This window comes from Cydia splendana, chromosome 15 (assembly GCF_910591565.1).
Source record: "Cydia splendana chromosome 15, ilCydSple1.2, whole genome shotgun sequence".
NCBI lineage: Eukaryota > Metazoa > Arthropoda > Insecta > Lepidoptera > Tortricidae > Cydia > Cydia splendana.
This window is the reverse complement of record NC_085974.1, coordinates 4,143,930-4,166,070: the sequence shown is the minus strand read 5'-3', so window position 1 is coordinate 4,166,070 and position 22,141 is coordinate 4,143,930. Positions and strand designations below refer to the sequence as shown.

Here is a 22,141-nt window from a genome sequence, read left to right as displayed (position 1 = left end):
AGGCAAACTAAATTTAGATTTTCGCGTTTCCCGGTAGTATTAAAGCACACTTCAAACAAATAAATCAGCAGGTACCTATGGTAGAAATACTTACACGAACAAATTTGACAAAGAAACAAACAACCCTACTATTTTAGTTAGGTACAATGCATATTTATAAATAATATTGCTCAAATAATTTGAATAACATGCACTTTCGTGCAATAAGCGAACTCGCTACGTATTCTGGCACAGTCGCCGGTTAAGTGCAAGGCCGCTCTTCACTATTACACCACATTGCCTGACATCCAGTATAAGGTGATCTCCTGTTACTCGCAATTCTCAGGAATCTACGGGTCAAATTATACGAGGAACTAGCTCTCGGGCGAGACAAAATCTTGTGCGAATTAGGTATTCGTTTCATTTTGCTAAAGCTTTTTGGCATTCGCCCGGTTTTTATGCCGGCTCTAAACTCCTACGACTGCGTACACATGATACAGGCTTGTTGAAATTAGATTTTGTGACTGTTTTTTTAAACTAGGCCAGTTTTAAAAGTTGCTGACTGTGAAGTAGGGATAAAATTTCGTTATTTTACTTGCCAGAAATCCGGGCTAGAATAAGGTTTTGTAGACAAACGTTTGTGGAACTTACATTTTACTGAAACAGAAGTTCGGCTTAAAAAAATCTGGTTGTTTAGCACCTTGTATTATTTTTAATCAGCGTATTCAGCCTATTGTTACAAGCTTTTATTTAACTTGCAATATTGGTATGTAGTATGCATTTATGTCATCTTGCAACCTAAATTAGACCCTTCCCATTATTCGATTGTACTGAATCTTCACAACATCACAACATAATATGTATTGTCACTCAACAATACAATATTATGGTACCATTGACACAGGAGTTGGCCATAGGAACTCTGTGATATACCTAACAATGCAACCTAATTGCATGTGTTAAGGTTTGTTAGAATTGAGTACTAATTGCCTGTTGAAAGACAAGTAACAGTAAGCGATAAAAGCTTATTTTTATGTCAGTACTTTTATTTTTCTTACAGTAAATTATGTGTTAGTTCCACAGTTTTTACATAAGTACTCCATTAAAAAGTTTTAAGCAGCAAGACTAGAGCATGCTTATAAAAGTGAAAATACTTTCGGCTACACATGTTGTTTTGCATTTTTAGGGTTCCGTACCCAAAGGGTAAAACGAGACCCTATTACTAAGACTTCGCTGTCCGTCCGTCCGTCCGTCCGTCCGTCCGTCCGTCCGTCCGTCCGTCCGTCCGTCCGTCTGTCTGTCACCAGGCTGTATCTCACGAACCGTGATAGCTAGACAGTTGAAATTTTCACAGATGATGTATTTCTGTTGCCGCTATAACAACAAATACTAAAAACAGAATAAAATAAATATTTAAATGGGGCTCCCATACAACAAACGTGATTTTTGACCAAAGTTAAGCAACGTCGGGAGTGGTCAGTACTTGGATGGGTGACCGTTTTATTTTTGCTTTTTTTTTCGTTTTTTTTTGCATTATGGTACGGAACCCTTCGTGCGCGAGTCCGACTCACACTTGCCCGGGTTTTTTTTTCATTTACATATCGCTCGATGGACACTATATCCACTGAAAAATCGAATTCAAAGCAGAAACACTGTTAACTTTGCTTTGCTATTCAGTGTCAGTTATCCACTACATAGCCCAGCCATATGAATTATTTCCTCACATTGAATAACTCTTTCAATACAGCCGTATCACCGTATCCAGTAAACACATCGGACAGATAGAGTATCGCTGTCGGAATGTAATCAAGGCGGGCAGGGTGCCAGCACCCGTACCGGAATATAGGAATTATGTAGTAAAAGGTACGATTATGATCTGGGATAAGAGGGAGGAGTTACTGCCTTTTATGCGGACTTAAAGGTTTTTTGGTCGTAGCGCTGTCTGAGAGCCAAATTGAAATCTCATTAGCTCGATCCACTCCTAATAGCTATTACTTTCGAAGGCGGAGCACTTCGGTCGAAGAAGCCGCTGGGGTAGCAAGAAAAAAAAGAGCAGTAACTATATTCTGGAAGACCCAGCTTGAAGAGGCCTGAATTGGACCAACCAGCTGGTTACTGGAGGCCTAGTCAGATTTCGTTACCAAACGGTTTTTGGGGCATAGGCGTCATAGCACTCTAATACAGATAGTTAAGAAATTAAATTTTGAGAGCTGGCTTTAGCTGACTGTCACTGTGGTAGAAAGGTTCTTAAGTAGCTGTCATGTAAGACGTAGCGTGGCAAAGTTACAGAACAGTTGGACCGACGATGGGCTGCTCAAGTTCGCAGAAGCTCCATGAAGAGGTGTATTCGGAGAAGTATAGTCCGTTACGCTAAGTTTGCACTGACTTGGTAGTGTAAATATATGGGTCCGCTGTACGAGTACTTGGCAAACCACACGACCAGAAAATAAAAATTAATATTTGTACCAATATGCGCTAGCTATTAGTGTGTGTATGCATATTGATATCTTATTTTAAGTTTCTGTATACTCCCTTACGCCTACTGTTTTATATTTTAATAAATTATACAAGTATCTATGGTCTAAGTGAGACAATATCTTCCTCGGTTGGGTTGGCAGCACTTATTATTAATAGCGCAAATGAGTTTGCGGATCGCCCGCGGCCGCGCCTAATTGAGCCGCGCCTTTGTCTCAAAAAGTATACTTTGCGGTAGGGTCAGAGAAAAATTCCCTTTTATAATTACAGCGTATCGTCAGGGGATTGCTCTCCCTGGCGATCCCGGCCGATCAATCGATGAAACCAATTTTGTAAAAATATGTCTTCTTCAATCGAGACGAATTAAGAAGGGTCTAACGCGAATTTGTAGCTTTTATATTGAAATTTTACACGTAGATCAAAGGCAAATGCCCTGGAAAACTTCACACGGAAATTAAACTATATTTGAGAGGATACCAACCAAAACCATATTTTGTAATTTTCAGTAATATTATATCGATACTCTGCATGACGTAGCAGTATAATTTTAGTATAAAAATAGCTAGCGATATAGCATAAGGACCTGACGAGCAAATCAAGATTATATTTTCAAAGTAATTAAGGAAAAAGTTAAACACCCACGTCATGGCCATATCGTCTGTCGCAAGTTTAACGCGTCGCGTCATATCTTTTGTTCCCTTCTAATTTCCTGCCTTTACACACCTCTTAAACGACAGCTTATACTTTTAAAAATTTCATAACGTTTGTAATGAGGCGTGCTATCTAAATTGACTTTCAAGAAAACATGAACAGGTACCATTCCTAAAAGCAGCGAGTGATAACAGCTAAAAGATGCACGGAGCTTCTTAAGTAGGTAAATTTAGAGCGAAGTAATTAAAGAAACCCAGGCTCATATCTCAGCCAAATAAAAGATAGAGAGGTTCTGTCGGGTCGTACGAGGGAGTTAAAAGGCTGGCCCAGCAAAAAGAAGGGTGGCGATTACTCCACCGACAAGAGATGAATTAAAAAAAACACCAAAGTCTGACGCAGTATTCTTACTGGCCAGTTTTATAAAGTACGTTACACACAAGCCACTTAATAATGCGCGCGGCACATCGTTCACGCTCGTGGCCGCCCGTATTTAAAGTATAAATTTATCGCCCATAATGACCGGCCATTATTAATTTCATCGCTCCGAGTAACGGTCTAAACTTTTAACTTACGAGCACTTTGCTAGTTGGCGAGATGAAATCGGCGTCTATAGGTGTGTTGTCGCCTAGCGTTGACATTTATATTGGTTAAAATGTCAAATAATAATGTACATTTTTGTTTTGTTAGGTACCTACTTTAAGGGTGTTGTCAATACACAAAAGGAATTTTATACATAGATACACAATTAACACATTCAGCGCCAAGAACCCGACTGTCGGGTACACTGTTCATAGCGACTACGCGCTCCATACGGCAAAGACATGGCTACGCGCTACGAACGTAACCAGTGGCACTTAGTGGAAATGAATGTGTTAATATTCTGAGTTGCTGAGTTGTGATGGCATTTTTCACTAAATGTTATACATTGTATATTTGTCAAGATGTTTTGTCATCTGTGTTTGTTTGTCATAAATAAATGTATTTCTATATATTCTATTTTTCTATTCTGAGGATTCATCAGAGGAAATCTTCGCGTGCATTTTTCTTATCTCCAAAATAAGCCTCAGTTGCTAAAAACGCATCTGTTTTCTGGTTTTTTTCTCACTGGGCATTTGAATTTAACACCCTGTCACAAAATCATCTATGTTCTTAGTAAATAGATAGATAACCGGCCGGCCGGCGGATAACGTACATACGCGAAGATTGTAACGGCAGCAACACAAATCACAAAATAAAACTTTTTATATGAACAAACGCGGAAATTGCGTCTGATTTCGAAAGCTGCACATAGTATCTAGTGTTCACATCTCGCTTACCTTACCTCAAACACCCAACAGACGAAAGATCAAGGCATAATCGCCTCCAATACGTTCTCGCTCGGTAAACAACGGAAGATCAAAAACAAATTGGCTCGCCAGCCCAAAACAGCTTTAGCCCCTTCAATTCACCAAGTCATTTAAGCCGTTTTTGGCGTGAAGCTTAGAAATTGCCTATCCTTTCGTGATGTAAGTCGCTTGCGGGAATTCCCTCGTTTTTAAATGACTGATTACGGAATTTCAGTCGAATTTGCCTTTTAATTTGCGTTCGTGGCGGGTTTTTTGGTGAATTACGGGGGCATTATGTTTATTTGATGAGAATATCAGTATATTCTCATATATAATGATCTACCAAAACTAAGCAATGCACAGCAGTAAAAAAATATAGGAACTTATTGGTAAGCCGGTACATTGCCCGTATTTCTCATATGAAATATATACCGGTTGCATTCCTTAACCTTTTCGACGCCGTGTCAAAGTCACTCAGTCGCCACGTCACCATGTCAAAACTGAAATTGAACTTTATGCATATGTACGTAGGACCGTAGGTCTATGTTGCTCTGTGGTCTGTGACGCATTAATCCGTCGTTGGCGTTGGACCTGCGGTTCGGATATATCGTTAAAAAAACCCAATATTTAACATTGTTGGTATAAAATTCGATTTTTAAAACATTTCATCATGATCTGCTTCATTTATTTTCCTGCAATACAATGATATAATTAATTTATGTGACAAAATCATTCCTTTAAAAAAATATAAGGTCTTAGATAGTACGTACGCGCGTTGTCCGTACTTACTGCTGTGGCGCAACGACCCGAAATGGATCTTGGCCTCCGATACCAAAGACCGCCATATTACTCTGTCCAAAGCCGTTTCTGTCCAGTCGACGGCGCCGAGTTCGCTAAGGTCTTTCTGCACTTCGTCTCTCCAGCGGTACCTAGGGCGACCAGACTGCCTTCGGCCACTTGGTACTCCTGAGCACGCCCTCCAGACTGCGCGATCTTCCCCCATCCGGACCACGTGCCCGAGTCATGGGAGCATTGTCCGTACTTGACTAAATTTTATTGACCTTACTAATATACATAATTAATATTATTATAATATTTATTAGTATAATTATCCCAGAAATATTCATAATTCATCATAAGTCCGTTGAGTCCGTCTCTCGTATAAGGAGGACTTCATTTGTGCTTTAAATAAACCCTTCATCCCAATTCACGATAACAAAGCCCACGCGGGAGTTACACATTAAAACAACAACCTCATTATTTAACGCCTCCTTTAGACAGTTATCATTTGTATTCTTTGCACTCTGCGCAATAGCCCCGTTTTAATTCTCCTAATGGCATCACTCAGACTTCAATTATTTTAATTCACGCCCCATTTTTAAACGCCTAAAACGACATACCTAGTGCATATGTACTTAAATATCTGTGTTTTACACACTAAAGACACACGGCGCGATTCGGAAAATGAATTAGAGATTCACTATCTAGATATGAAATAGTAAAGATATGTGACGTTCCACGGCAAAAGGTACCATTGCCCCGGCTGAATATTGGAGCGGCGTTATAATAGCGTAAGCTCCAGCCGCCATAAGGTATCTTTTGTCGTGGAACGTCACATATCTTTACTATTTCATATCTAGTGAATCTCTAATTCATTTCCCGAATCGCGCCGACAATCTGAATGCGTTTATACATAAATTGCATACGTTAACATCACAATCGAACTTACGTGGATTTCGCGCCTCAACCATGCAACCATGCATTGTTTTGTTTGATATCCAAATTTCCTAAAAGATGGCGCTGTTACATACGCAAACTAGGTAATGATAGTTTATTTTAAAACCTATAAAGGAAATGTCTAATATGAGAATAAATGATTGGTATTGATTGGCATTGATTGGCATTGATTGGCATTGATTGGCATTGATTGGCATTGATTGGCATTGATTGGCATTGATTGGCATTGATTGGCATTGATTGGCATTGATTGGCATTGATTGACATTGGTTGGCATTGATTGGCATTGGTTGGCATTGATTGGCATTGATTGGTATTGATTGGTATTGCTATTGATTGGTAACATAGCAACTTATTTAAACATGCATTGTAGGCTTAACCCAAGAGCACCGCGACAGAATCTTGCTTGTACTACTACTAACCGTCTCTGTGTAACTGTATTTATTAGAGAGAGACGGTTAGTCTATCTCGTGGGCGTGATTTCATCATACCTGCATGGTCGGAGATCGCGCTTATACTGGCCCAAAGGCGAAGCTCGACAACCGTCGCGAACAAGAACCAAGATAAGGCGTTTTGTTTGCCCCAACAGGTGTCGCTGGCGCCGTCGTTTTGATAAAGCCTGAATAGTTCCCCCTATCGGGCCATTGTGCTCTGTAAGATAAAACCGCGGCCCTTTCACTCCGGCCGGCGATTCTTCGGGCAAACAAACGCTTTAGAAGCTTTCCCGTGTAATGTCCTTTTAATATTTCGCAAATGCCTTTGAGGATGTTTTTTGAGAAAATTTCTGGCTTGAAAGAGAAATGTAAATTTGTTTATTGTGGGGGCGACGGGTGTTACACAGTATTGCGCTCAATACTGACAATATTGTCAATATTTTGGCTGATAGGGATTGCCTGTTTGATGGCAGCGGTCGTAGACGGTCTACGGCGTAGCAGTGCTACGAACGTAGCGTATTGTGTGTAGCACACTGGGGGCTTGGTATACTTGAGTGTTATTCAGGGCTTACAATTTGTTAGTTTTAATATTGGGCCCGATTCGAATTTTGAAATAAACATCTATAGTTCGAATACGGCAGATTTTGTCTGTCTGTCTGATACGAATTGACACGCACAAAGTGGTGATTGCAGAATGTATGAAACTAATTACTCTTAGGCTATACTTGTTAGAGCTATACCAAGAAAAGTCGGCAGCGATTTTGATAGCCCACGCAGTGCAAGTGTTATTTTAAACGTCAAACTTCTATGAAATTATGACGTATAGCATGACACATAATAAAATAAAACATAAAGACGGATGGTCACTCAATGAATTCAGACACAGAACCCACTATCAAATAGACCCCAAAAATGTTTGAATAGGTAATAGCCGGCTATTTATTTTGAGATAAAACTAATACTTTTAAAAGGCATTTCTACCTTAATCTGCCGTTTCTCCCGCCTGACCCTAATAAATGATGTGTACCGTCATGTTCCCTGCCTTAATATTGCTTCTTTTATATTTCTTGCGATATCTTTTCATATTACCTAAGATGTTTCACGTTTCACGTCTTTACTCTGTTGAGATGACAGACGGCCCGATTCGAGCTTTAAGATACGTCAGTTAATAGATCTAGAAACGATATGGGTTAGATATGTCAGTGTCACATGTGACGTTTCTGCAAACAAAAATGTCACTTTTGACACTGACACATCTAATCCATATCGTTTCTAGATCTATTAATTGACTTATCTTAAAGTTCGTATCCGGCAGTTAGGGCCCGATTCGGATTTTGAAATAGACATCTTTTAGACATCACCAAGATACGATAACGATATGTTTAAGATCTAACCTGTCAAATTTCACGTTTGCGCGATTCTGGAGATACTGTTGAACGATTTCCACAGGATATGACTTAGAGATCCAATTCACATCTAATAGATATCTTACTCTATCTAACGTAAAAGTGACATTGGTTGCCCGAATTGCGCTGCAAAAGAGAACTAGTTGATATTTAAACTATAACGTATCTAGAATGGATCTAGTACGCGTCGTCTCTTGTGAATATCTTGAAGTCACACACATCTAATCCATATCGTTTCTAGATCTATTAATTGGCGTATCTTAAAGTTCGAATCGGGCATTGAGAAGTAGCAATATTGCGAGTTTTTATTTAACTCACAATGTCCGTAAAGAACGTAGGTCAATATGGGTACAGATGTACTGCATAATTATTTTCCATGGTATTTTCACGGAAACGTACGAACGTGTCTTGCTATTTCAGTCGGTTTCGGTACAAAAAGTACTGAGGTTGACTGAAGTAGCATGACAAATACGAACGTTTACGAGATACGATGGAAAACAATTATGCACTACATCTGTAAGTGTCGGCCCGTATCGTTTCTAGATCTATTAACTGACGTATCTTAAAGTTCGAATCGGGCAGCAAGCTGCGGGCTGCGGGACAAACAAGAACTATTTACCTTCTACCAAATACGTGAATGTTTTGGTTCATCCACTTTAGTTCAATTGAACTTTATGAAGTGTTTACTAGTTCCATAATATAAGTTTAACAAGGATCATACTTTAAAGGTTGTAAACCTTAGAATGCAGATGTCGCAATGACTAAATTCGCGTTGATTGACGGATGGTCAGCTGGCGGAATTGTTAACGCATTGGACCGGCAATCCAAGGATGTGGGTTCGAGTCCCACGTTGGCCAGAGTTAATCATCGTTGATTTTTTCATTGTGATTGACATCTGTATTTACAATTTATAGATCATACTTGATGTGTATTTTTAATTGAGCGGCGATTGTAATTAGCGCGATCGCCGACCGGTGAACCCGCTCATTAATACCGCGGTCGTCATTCCGGGACTGTCTCAAATGGCGTTTTAACCACAGGGGACATGGCGCAGTAGATAAAGTGAGACGAAAAAAATTAAGTGCCATTTGCGACCTTTTGTGCGCTCGTGTGTTTGACTTCTGTCTGTGAACGTTCTATTACTAAATAGTTAATTGTCTTGTTTTTCTGCTGCATTTAACAATCATTTTACCTCCTGCCAAATATATGTCTGTTAAATAAACTTTATGTTATTTTATGCTCATTAATACAGCGGTCGTCATTCAGGGACTGTCTCAAATGGCGTTTAAACCACAGGGGACTAGACGTGTGCGCCGCGCCGGCGCGCCGCCGCCGCCGGACTTTTTTGCCACGCCGCCGCCGCCGATAAATGATCGGCGTGAAATCGGCGTGACCCTGAGTGTTGTTAATCAGCTATTTTCACTTGATATTTGGATTACAATAGGATTTTTGCATTATATATGTTACAGTTGTCAAATATATATCAATTATTTATTAAATGAAACAGAATAGCCAGTTGCACAAACTATTTGACACACCAATTTAAGTAATCCTTAGTGTTCAGCGTCAAGAAAGTTGACGTCATTATATGAAGTAGGATTTTTTCCTGTAAATTTTGTATTCACATTCAACTATTAAATAATTAGAATTTTTACACCTTCACCTCACATACGAAGTGAGAATGCTATTACATGAAAATACTTACATTGCAATTAACTAGGCAAAGAAAACACAGGGCTCATGTACCATGGAACCTCAATGAGCAACAGAAAAGGAAAACTAACTATAGTAGTATACCCTATAATGGACACGGAACCAGTAATGGGACAAAAAAACACAATTCCTCTAAAATAAGTATATAAAAGTAGTTTATAAACACTGGATATATTTTTATCATAAATAAGAGTCCTAGAGCTGATTATGTTTGATTTTTTATTAAATTCGGTTATTTTTTAAGAAATGTGCGTCAACCCAAAAGTTGTCGTGCCACTGAAAAAAAATATCACTAAAAATTCTTAACAACTTCGCTAAGAGAGGTGAGTTAATTTATTAAATTTTAATTAATTAATACTTGATGAAAACTAGAATGTGTTTCGTTAATTGCATTTACCATGAGATAAGGTATATAACACACTATGTTGTGACTCCACAGATGTAAAAAAATAGTGGTATTTGGTCCAATCCCATTATAGGAGCTGTAAAACTGCATACCTCCTATGATGGGACAATTGACATAATGATGCTTGCCATGCCATAATTTCATGTTTTAAACAATACAGAAGTAAAATGTAGTTACGAAATATGTCAACCAGGAGGTATTCTCGGACTTAGGATAAATTAATATCGTTTTTCCAAACTTTTATTTAACTTGCCTTGTTAGTTAGTGTGGGTCAAATCTTAGTAGCTGAATTTGACCCACTTTTCGATTTCCGATTCAGTTGAAATTTTGTGTAAGTACGTAATTAAGTATGCAAATCGGATGATAATGCAATATTATGATAACATGGACTTGATCTGATGATGGAGACAGGAGGTGGCCATGGGAACTTTATCGCAATAAACCCTAACTAATTGTGTTTGGGTATATTAGAATTGTCTCGATGAATCTAATACAATAATAATTAGCTGTGGAAAGAAAAATACATTCAGCGATAAAAGCTTATACCAAAAATTGATTTTTTTGCCATAACTTATTCCCCATTTCAAAATTTTATACTGATAGAGCAATGTCCATTATAGGGGGCCCATTACTGGATCCACGTCCATTACCGGGGGCCCATTACTGGAGCTTTGGTGTCCATGACTGGAGAAAAAAAGCATAGTTTTAATTTGTTAATTATGTGGAAACTCATTGCAGTATCTTTGATACAACACGCCTAAAACATGAAAGGCGGATCATAAATACTCCAAATTTCCTCTTAAATGTCCCATGACTGGTGCTGTTACTATAGCTAATGTTGCGTTGCGATCATCAATATTATCATCCTTGCTTGTACTATTGTCGACTAGCTTACGGAAATAACAACAAGAAATGCAATGAAATGGCGGCTTTTCGTGAAAATTGAATTTGAAAGTTCTAGAGTGTTCTTAAGATCAACCATTCCAAGACCAAAGTAATGGTTGTAGAAAGTTTGTATATCTTGGTGGTACGAGTTCTCGTCTTTCCTATATTCCATTATGGTGCCGAGATGCTGAGCCTCAAAAAGGGTGACGTGCAAAGGTTGGCGCTTTAGAGATGTAGTGTTGGCGAAGACTGCTGCTGTGCTGCTTATACCTAGGACAGCTAGAAGAACAAACCCCTTAACTGGGGTTTCCACAACATCTTTCTTCGGACATATTATGCGGTTTCCAACGCATGATGTGGCGAAACATAATATGAATTTAGGCCCAATGAATGGCAAACGTGCTCAGAGTGGAACATGTGTGAGATGGTCGATGGCTGGCGGCAGTGCAACGGCTTCTGACAGCACGAAATTGAGACAAATTACATGTGGTCGCAATCGTCAGCAATAAGAAAACGAGAAAGAAGATACTTCTCACTGAGCCTGGTGCTTGTACGACAAGAAAACCATTAAAGAAAAGCCATAGCGGTCCACTATGTCTAGGATATTGCAAGGATATTTGATGATAAGCCATGTACAGCATGACAAAACGGAGTTACACAGAGATACTAATCTGGTCGACAGTCATTGGGACCAGGTAACCCCTTAATACAAGCCAGTTACTAGCAAAATCAAGTTATTATACCTATCCTATTTATGTTCATTTACAAACCCCATTTTACTCAAAACCTATTCAAAACTATACGTAGATTACGTAGTTCACTTACTAGCAACCTGGATTAATCAAAATTTTCAAGAAAAACGACAGATTAATGATTTTTCTTTAGAAACCTGAAAGTCAAGGTCACGCCGATTTCACGCCGAAAACACGCCGCCGCCGCCGATTTTCCGGCAAACGCCGCCGCCGATCGTTTTTTAATCGGCGCACACGTCTACAGGGGACATATATGGCGCAGTAGATAAAGCGAGCTCGGAACGAGTCACTAATGCCACTTGCGACTTTTTGTCCCTGTGTGATATTTTTAATTGTGGATGTAAAGGAATGAACGCATTGCCGATGTACTTTCTAGTACAGAGGCGTGATTATATTTGCGATAGATAGTTACATACTAATTAGATTTACTTGAATATCAGTGTGTTGAACATATGTGAAATTATTGTCATAATTTATTTATTTAATTTAATCTTCATTGCACAATTCATGAAGGTACATATGGCGGACTTAATGCCTTAAGGCATTCTCTACCAGTCAACCAATGGGTCAAACCGGAAAGATTACCTAGGTGCAGTGTCTTTAAAGTAAATGGATTTGTAAACAAGACTAAATACTGTTGGTGATCCTATATAAATAAAATAAAAATAAGACTATACATATATGAAATAATAATAATAATATATATAAGGTGAAGGCCGAGAAGGACAAGTCCAGTAAGTACCTAGACTTGGCTCACGAGATAACCGCCATGTGGGATGTTGACTCGACGATCATTGTTCCTATAGTCATGTCAGCGAACGGTCTCATAGCGAAGAGTCTCGACCAACACCTAGAGAGACTCTCGCTGGGTGGTTGGATCAAGGGTCAGATGCAGAAGGCGGTAATTTTGGACACGGCGCGTATAGTACGTCGATTCCTCACTCTGCGGCCCTGACCACCGGCAGCTTGGGCCCTGCCCCGTTGCCGGCGGCACCCTAGGTTAGGTTTTTATAATGTGTTTATATGTATTTTTTATTGTTTTATATGCTTTTGTATTTTACTTTTATATTCATGTTATAAACAACCTATCTTAAGATCAAAAATAAATAAAGGAAATAATTATCATACGTATTTTACAAATGGGATCGCTAACGGATGAATATATTTTAAATCGTATTTACCATTAAATTTTCAACCAGCATTAGATCTCGCCATAATTTTAGTTATTATCTTAACCGAATATGCACATCCATGTTTACAAAATTTAGCATTTCACCCCTCACGCTTAAGGCCCAAAATGCTACACGCGTGTCGCACGGGCTGTCAAAACCTGCCCGGATTCCGTGTTCGCGGTCCAAATGATCCCAGCGATGTGTTAAATGCGCCGGCCGTGTTAACGCAGTTAGTGGGCCCCAATGCGAGATTTTGGAGAATATTCTAGATATGTTCGTTAGTTATAACGTGTGCTTGGATAATGAACTATATGCTGGGTGAATAGGGCTTAGTTTTCCGGTGTGTGTGATGCGCACATGCGAACTTTTCCGGCGGTGGATGTATTAAAATGACTCAGTGCATCGTTATCCCCTTATAACGAATCATAAGCGACATATAATATTGAATTAATGTTTAAATTTATAACATCATTCTACATCGGAATCCTTCAACATTCCATAATTCTGTTATCGAAAGAAATACAAAAAAAAGATTAATAAATCGTCCTAGCTCTCGCTTGTTTACCTCAGTACCTACTTAGGTAAAATAGATTTGGAAAGAATATTTAGGTAAGGTACCACCTACCTTACCTATATAATCTTTCCAAATCTATATTGTATACACACATGTGTTTCGACATTAATTCTCAAAAGTAATTTACACGTAGCCATAATAAATTTCATCGAGATAAATTCAAATAGGTATTGTTTCTAAAAATTACAAGCTTATTCATAATTGCCCTCATCATTCAATTAAGTAGTAAATAATAAATCACTCGATGTATAAATCTATTAGGCTCTTTTCTGCCCTAAGTCACGACACTTTTTGCCGCGACTGAAGAAGGGTTGACCGATGTGTCCGAAACTGTTTTCGTAATCCAGGCGAAGTGTTAATCGCAGACAGGACCGTTAACGACTTAGCGGGCTAGCTAGAAACAGATTTAAATTCAAAATGACATTCTATTCTATTGAGGTGCTTTGGGGTCACTGCTAAAGCGTAGTAATTTTTAAAATGGTAAATATTTGTAAAACTAGAGGCACTTCATACTTATTGTTTACTGCCTATTGCCAATGTAAGTATATGTATAGTGTAGTTTTTGCACAAATCTAGATCAATAAAACAAATGAATCTTTGGTCTAGACCGGCGGTCGGCAACCTGCGGCCCGCGGGCCGCATGCGGCTCGTGAAACTGTCACTTGCGGCCTGCGATCCTCTCTGGCTATGTAATATTGAGAAACGACGTTTATGTATTAAATAATCTTAGTTGTAAATAGTAGTTATGTTGTAACTTCTTGCTGTGTAACTTTTTTTTTTATTTTTTCTTATTTGACTATTTGTTTACTGTATGTTATTTCTATGTCTTTTTTCTTCTTGTCTTTTACCTCCCGTGATTCTTCTCACTTGATGGTCTCATCGGAAGATCAGCGCTGGAAGCCACCAGCAACATGCTGAGATGGGACCATTTCGTGGCACTTTAATCTTATTTTATGTTTTCTTTTATATAATGTAATGTATTGTACCGATTGTTTGTGCTTACGAATAAATTAATTCTATTCTACAATGTCTGATAAAGTCATAAATGTTAACAAAGTGCGGCCCGCGTCAACTTACTCATCGTTAACTACGCTACTAAAACTACGCAAAAAAAGGTTGCCGACCGCTGGTCTAGACCAAAGATTCATTTGCTTTATAAATACGCTCAGTTACTTATATTATAAGAAACTTTATGAATCCATTCAATTGAAATTTAACTGTTATTTTTATTTATTTTACATTGAAAATAATCTTTAATATTCAGACATTATCGTCAAATTTAACACAAAAATTAAATTGTTTCCGATAAAAATATAAAAGTAAAAATGTTTAGATTATTTTTTGATCAGTCATTTAGGTTAATACACAACGAGAAAGGATTAAAACAACAAACATTATCCTCTACTGTTCTATATCTGTTCTGCGGTATGAGGATCAGAGGGTTTTATTGTTATCCTTTTACTGCGGAAATTTTATATGTCCCCGGTAATTTAAAATGCTAAGTAATATTAATTTTTAACGCTCCCTTCAAAGATTATTCAAATTGTGCCTTTGCGCAGGTCTTTCACGAATGACTTCGACACTGATGAGTTTGTAATCGCAAGGGAATTGCGTTTTTCTTTAGCTACTGAATCAAAAGATTATTTTTAGTATTTCACCCGAATTAGAATTAAATTTTACTTTATGAACCAGATTAAATATAACTCACACAATTGGACTAAGTTGGTATTCGTGGTTTTGTGTTTTACATGTCGTTATATTTTATGGATTGGATACAAATCCGTATTAAAAATCGGCATCTGCCGATCTCAAACTTGAAGTAACTCTATACTTATCATATTTATTATTGTATTGTCTGATACCGTATGTAAACAATCATGGAATAATTTATTTTCGCGCTAAGGGAGTGAAGTTCTCACAACGTTTTCTCATATTAAGTGTTCCCTTTCTTCCATTATGCATATCGCAATAGAATTTCACGTCAACTCTGCGTCTAATGCGTCTAATGTAATAAAGAACGAATACAAAAGAGTTAATGGAACGCTATTCTAGGATATGCCCGTGCGTTAAAGATACATGGGTAATGCTGTATTAAAAACAAAGGAACAGGCATGTAATTTTACATATGTAAAATAATAATACACCGTCAAATAATACACGGTTTATGCGTCGACGAGAGTCTGTACGTTCCAATACATTCCACGACTCTCCTCCTTCCGAACATACTCTAAAATGAAAAATCTTAAGTTTAGCAAACAAAAGAATATTTGAAATGCAATAGAGAGGAAAAATTACCGAATAAAACATCACTACATTGTACTTACCAAACTAAATACTGCATCAGTTAATAAATAAACAATAAAAAAGGTGCTAAGCTGTCAAAAACCGCCTTTTACTTTTTAGACGTCGCTGTCCTGAGAATAATTGACTAAGTTTAAAGCGGAAAAAGACAAAATTAGGTCAGAAAGTTACGTCGTTGGGTTATCATTTTGGGCCCGTTTTGGCAAACTGCTGTAAATGGAACTGTAGGCCTATTTCACTTGACAAATGGCATATGACTTGAAAAGTGGGCGTGTGCTTATCTCGTTAGCGCACTTAGGTTCTAATGACCAAGGCGGACACAACTATAACAATTGAATTTAAAGTCATCGTATTTATGATTAAAACTTTTGAGCTAATTTTGTTGAATGAAGTGTCAATCGAATCTTTATGGAAGACCAAATGACACTTGCATTGTTGATGTTGATTTAAAGACAGTTTATTCCGTAAAGCAGTGTCTATGTGTTGCAACCTTATTTAACCTTATTTGCCATTAATTTCAGCCCTCGTCTTTGTCTGCGATGATTGATAAAAACTATCCTATCCTCAATCTATCTCCGTACCTAATTTCATCTCAATCGGTTCAGCGGTTTAACAATCCGTTTCTATACACTCTATTCTCTTTGTTTATACTATATTATCTCTTTGTTTATCTTCTTATTTAATGCCATATTTACCAGTCTGACAGGACAATATGAACGTTAATGCAGTTCCATTGTTTTCTTGTAATGCCCTAATGGGTTAGAAGTACACTTTTATGTGAAATCTCGAGAGTGTTATAAAGTAGCAACTTAAGTGGCTTTTACATTGTTTTCTTGGAAAATATGAAAGTAACTAAAGTATAAACAATGCTTTTTAAATATTCTTTGTGTATTTACGAGTCACTCCTGACAATTCATGGATAAATCAATTCTGAGTACCGAGGGTGGGTAAAAGCATAGATAAATATAGTAAGAATAGAGTGCTCACTTCATACATCAGTTTTAGTCTATTATTTTCGTAGTCGTCATCTAGCATCGAGTAGCGGAATTATCAGTACCTACTGCTACTTGACAATAGATGTTGCAAGGACTGAAAAGACCCTATCATCGGCATTTTCCCACCATTTTGGGGTAGAATGCGTCGCAAGTCGTCCCGCCATCTCCTTTTCGGTCTGCCTGAACCCCGGCCAGCACCGTCAAGAATCATATATAGGTAAAAATATTCTAGTGTACTTAAAGAGGTTAACATTAAGGCACTATTACACCGCAGAAGACGTCACTATCCACGCAGCGTTATGTAAAAAGGCCGATTAGGATGAAAAATGTCGCTGCTGGCGACGTGTAGTGCGACTAGTAGGCGGAGAGCTAGCCCCTGATAATGTCAACCCCTTCAAGAGCAATGATGCTACCCTTGTTACTAGATCAAAGATTCTGACAGCTGTTCATCGGTGGAAATAAAGATAATTCATGCTCTTGAAGGATGCAAGTTCTGGGTTTGGTGTAGTATTAAAGTTAATTATGTATCTCATTCAAATACAGCATATCTGTTAGGAGAAAACAAGAGCCAGGAGAAGTCTTACGATACTCATAGTCGTCGTACGCTGTTTTTGTTTCCGCAATAATGCGCAATGTGTTTTTTTCAATGATAATAAGACCTGCCCTCTATAAAGGAGACTTTTCACGTTTTTTACTACGCCTCCACCGTTGTACAACTGTTAAGATACCCGGATCTAATAATAGAAAGAAAGAAGGAGAATACATTTATTTACGTCAAACCAAATAATAAGGATAGTATCCGGTTTTCTATCCTACAACCCAGTATTTAGTCCATCGCTTTCACCCAATAACCTAGTTCATTTTAGATTCTATCAACTTTCAATAGTTCTTACATCCTGGCGGGTGCTGTCTCTGCGTGCGTCCCAGGCCGCGGACAAGGTTAGCATCCGTTCGATGTACCCCTTACATCTCATTAAAGTGTCAAAACGGCATCTACGTGTTGGTTTCGGCTCTGCTCACGCTTCTCAAATACATATCCGGAACACCATTGTACCATAATGGGTAAAGGATAGTGTAACAAACTAACTCGACAGATTCCGTTGCCCTAGAAATGGTAGGCAATTTTACTGGGCTAGCTCTCAGTCTATAATACTCAACTTCGGCTCAACGCGCGGACCATTAACCCGTACGGCTAATGTCACATTGCATTATACGAGAACCTCTGTTCGTGTTCGTAGATCGCGGAAAAATAACGACTCGTGTCGAGTGGCAAGATTAACAAAAAACCAAGTTATTTTTGACTAAATAGAATGAGTAAAAATGGTGTTGTTCACCAATATGTATGCTCATCTACAGTTATTGTCACCTCTATTGCTAATGACGTAAGTGACGAGCTCTCGGACTTATATATGTCTACTTTAGCTGTCCGATACAGATAAATTCTTGATAATTAAAAAATATTTCATGTACGAGTAATTTCATGTGTTTCGTGGTCTCATCGGAAGATCAGAGCTGGAAGTCGCCAGCAACATGCTGAGATGGGGCCATTTCGTGACACTTTATTTTTCACTATGTTTTTTCTATGTACCTACATACGTCTATTGTCTGTGTGTTTACGAATAAATAACTATACTATTCTATTCTTAGTAATCGTGAGAAGGCACACGAATAGACAACTCGACGATCTGGTAAAATTTGCAGGAATCTTTTCGATACTTACGCGTAGCGTAGCGAGCGCCTGAAAGCAAGTCAATTTAAAACATAATAATGTCGAATTAAGATTTTCTTCTTTATAACTTGTCATCTTGGTTGGAAACGTTGAAGTTAAAATTCAAAGAAGTTGTTTGAAAACAAAAAATATTTTTTATATATCCTAAAACAGCGTTCAAGCATAAACTTTTCCTTTATCAAAAAATCTACCTCAACAAACAGTAACATTAACTCTGAATACTTTATAAATTAGCCATATATTTTCTCAATAAAACAACTTCTCCCTGTTCCGCCATGTTTATCTTATCTTATCTTTCCCCTCAATCTTTTGTGCTCAACTGTTAAGTGTCTCGGATGTGCGCAAGTTTTTTAATTTCCTCCAACTCGGACCGTGGAGTGGGCAACTTTGATTAAATAACGTTGCCAACTTTTTATGGCTTTTAATAACCGATATTTTGTTCGATACACTTGCGTAGCAAAATTTTATGTTACGTTCAAGGTTTATTTTGACGTTGTAAATAAGTTACTTTTTATTTCTGACAACTTTACACTAACGCTGAATCGCAAAACTCCACTCTTAAAGTCCTACTCAGCACTTACGTCATAATAAAAATAAGTAAATAAATAAACCATTTATTCACGGAACAGCATATTTTTCCATGATAGGTACAACCTCCGCCAAACTGTATAACAGTTAATTGGCAGAAATAGGCTCCTCTTTTTTTTACATACTGTTTTAAGGCTATTTAAAAAATACCCCTCTTAATTATAGCCATTTAAATATCATAAAGTTGACCTATCGTTCAAAAATATTGTACTACGCTCTAAAACTCAAATAGCCGACGTAGCTGAAACAGCCGCCAAGCTGAAGTGGGATTGGGCAGGAGACGTTTGCCGTATGCCGGATGACTTGTGGGCTGAAACAACAACCAATTGGGTCCCACATCAAACCCGGGGTCGCGGCAAACCTCGACGGCGTTGGCGAGATGACCTTGAAGCCTTTGATAGGAACTGGTGGGAGACGGGTCAAAACCGGGATAGGTACGTGGAAGGGGAGGAGGGAGGCCTTTACACAGCGGTGGGACACTCTAGGCTCATATAAATAAATAAATAAATAAATTATGTTTCTACACTCGCGTGCAAAAGTATTGCATCACTTTGCATTTTTTCAACTGCACCCAATATATTTGTAAACTGGTTAATTTCGCTGAATTATTTTAATGTGATCATGTTTCTTGAAGTTTTAGCTTTATGAAAAGTAAAAAAACATGGAAACCGGCCCAGTATTTTTCAAATTATCAGCTTTTTCCCGATTTGTGAGCGGTTTCACGTTATCACGCGCACGAGTTGCGCTACCCTTGACCCCTATAAAACGGGGGGTAGAGAAGGAGTTGTTATCAGTCACTTATCAGAAGTTGATCGTTACATATCTCCGCATATTTTTCCGTGAAGAAGACCTGGAAAAATGGAAACCACTGAAGCTGAAGTCCGCCAAATCGTCCAGCCGAGCTGAATTTAAGCCAATCTACAGTTTGAAGAGTTTACCAGAGGTTTCAGGGGACTGGATCCTTTACTTCAAGACCAAGAAGCGGCCGCAGAAAGTGTACATCAGAGAGGGAGGACCGCTTCTTTGTCTCAATATCTCTCCGAGATCGACACCAGACAAGCATTGCCATCCAGCAGCGTCTGCGTGAGGTACGCGGAGTGGCTGCCAGTAACTGGACAATAAGAAGAAGACTTAAGAAAGGGAACTTGACACCCAGGAGGCCCGCAGCGGCGCTCAGATTGCTGGCGCGACACCGTGCAGCCTAAAGAGAGTTTGCTGAAAATCGTAACGACTGAACCATTGAGCAATGAACCCCAGTTCTCTTCTTGAACGAGTGCAGAATGTGCTTGAATGGATGTGACCGAAGAGGAAGAGTCTTCAGAAGGCCAGAAGAATGGTTCGCTCCATGTTTCTTCTCCGAAAGGGTCGCCTATGGCGGTGGACCCGTCATGTTCTGGGGCGGCATTTTCTACGACGGGCGGACAGCGAGCACAGAGCTGGTTTTCGTGACTGTCGAGGGCCGTGACGGTGGATTGACCGCTGCCAAGTACGTCACTGATATCCTGGAGGAACATGTTGTTCCTTATGGTATTTTTGATGAGGGGTTCATCCTAATGCAGGATAATGCCCCGTGTCACACTGCTAGGGCCACCGCAGCTTATCTTCTCGAAGTGGGCATCGACACCATGGACTGGCCAGCGATGAGCCCGGACCTTAACCCCATTGAACACGTATGGAACTACCTGAAAAGGAGGGTTCGGAAGCGGAATCCTGCCCTGGTCAATGTTGAGGAGCTGAAGGCCGCCTTGCTGGAGGAGTGGGACGCTATTCCTCATCATCACATTAAAAAGTAAATTAGGTCTATGAAAAACCGCTTGATTTGTGTAAGGAGGGCTATGGGTGGCAATACCAAGTATTAATTTAATAATAATAATTTATATTGTATTAAAAAAAATACTTTTATTCTCAACTTTCCTGATTTATTTTTGGAGCATTATGCGACTACAGTGAAACCTGGTTAATTGGCACCTGGATAAATGGAAAACCTCAATAATTGCAACCAAAAGTCCGGTTCCGGTCCCTTGAGACCAAAAGGCCTCTATAATTGAAATTTTGGAACCTCTGTAATTGCAATTTAGATTTTAGGGCTTTTCGTAATTTTGCCTCTGTAATTGACCACGTCGCAACTAAGACCTCTATAATTGACATTGTGCTAAAAAAATCCGTTATTTTTGCTCTTCTTTTTATTACCTCTATTATTGAAACGAGTGTTACTTATTACCTCTGTAATTGAAATAATGTAGTTGTAGACAGCAGAAACAATATTTTAATAGCAATGATCATTTTATTTATATCTTCATCCAGAATTCAATTTATTTATTGGGATAGATACCCAATAAATAACACAGCCTGTAGTAGGTGAAATAGTTTTAATTAAATCAAAAACAAAGTATGCTTTTTACATTCCAATAAAACTTTCTTCTACAATTCAAGGGAATTTTTTAAACCCAAATGATTAATAAGAAAATAAAGTAGTAATTAATGTAGTGTAAAAGTGCAAGTATAGACAGAAGCTATATATAGACCAGAAACCCAGAACGTAAGCGTGTAAATCTACTTTCAATGGTTATTTGCACCTCCATAAAATAAATTTGTCAGAACGCAACCTCTATTAATGAAAACCTCTATAATTGACACAACGATTTTGTGAACCTCGTTAATTGACACGACCTGCTTAAATGAAAAACCTGGTTAATTGACAAAAAATGGCCGGTCCCTTGAAATTGCAATTATCCAGGTTCCACTGTACTTTCAGTTTTCTGATTTTTTTTAAGTCTTCAGATTCGAAATTTCAATGAATTTACCATTTTTCTAATGCGTTAGATTATAAGCTTTCAGTTGATAGTGTTGATACCAAAATTTTCAGAATCGGGTATAGAATTACAAAGATATTGGGTGCGGACGAAAAAATGCAAAGTGATGCAATATTTTTGCACGCGAGTCTACAGTAATCTATTATTTTGCTTTGAATAACTATTTACGAAACTATATAGGATCTACTTTTATTTTGTTTGTATAT

The 22,141-nt window shown here is 38.4% G+C and overlaps 1 protein-coding gene and 1 non-coding gene across 2 annotated transcripts in view; both read left to right on the top strand.

The window, feature by feature from the left end:
- The window catches only part of LOC134797477 (atypical protein kinase C), a 189,734-nt gene that overhangs the window by 49,416 nt on the left and 118,177 nt on the right, over positions 1-22,141 (top strand). The window lies entirely within an intron of this gene.
- On the top strand, positions 8,793-8,864 carry Trnaa-ggc (transfer RNA alanine (anticodon GGC)). Its single transcript has one exon. It is a non-coding gene; the product is annotated as a tRNA-Ala (tRNA).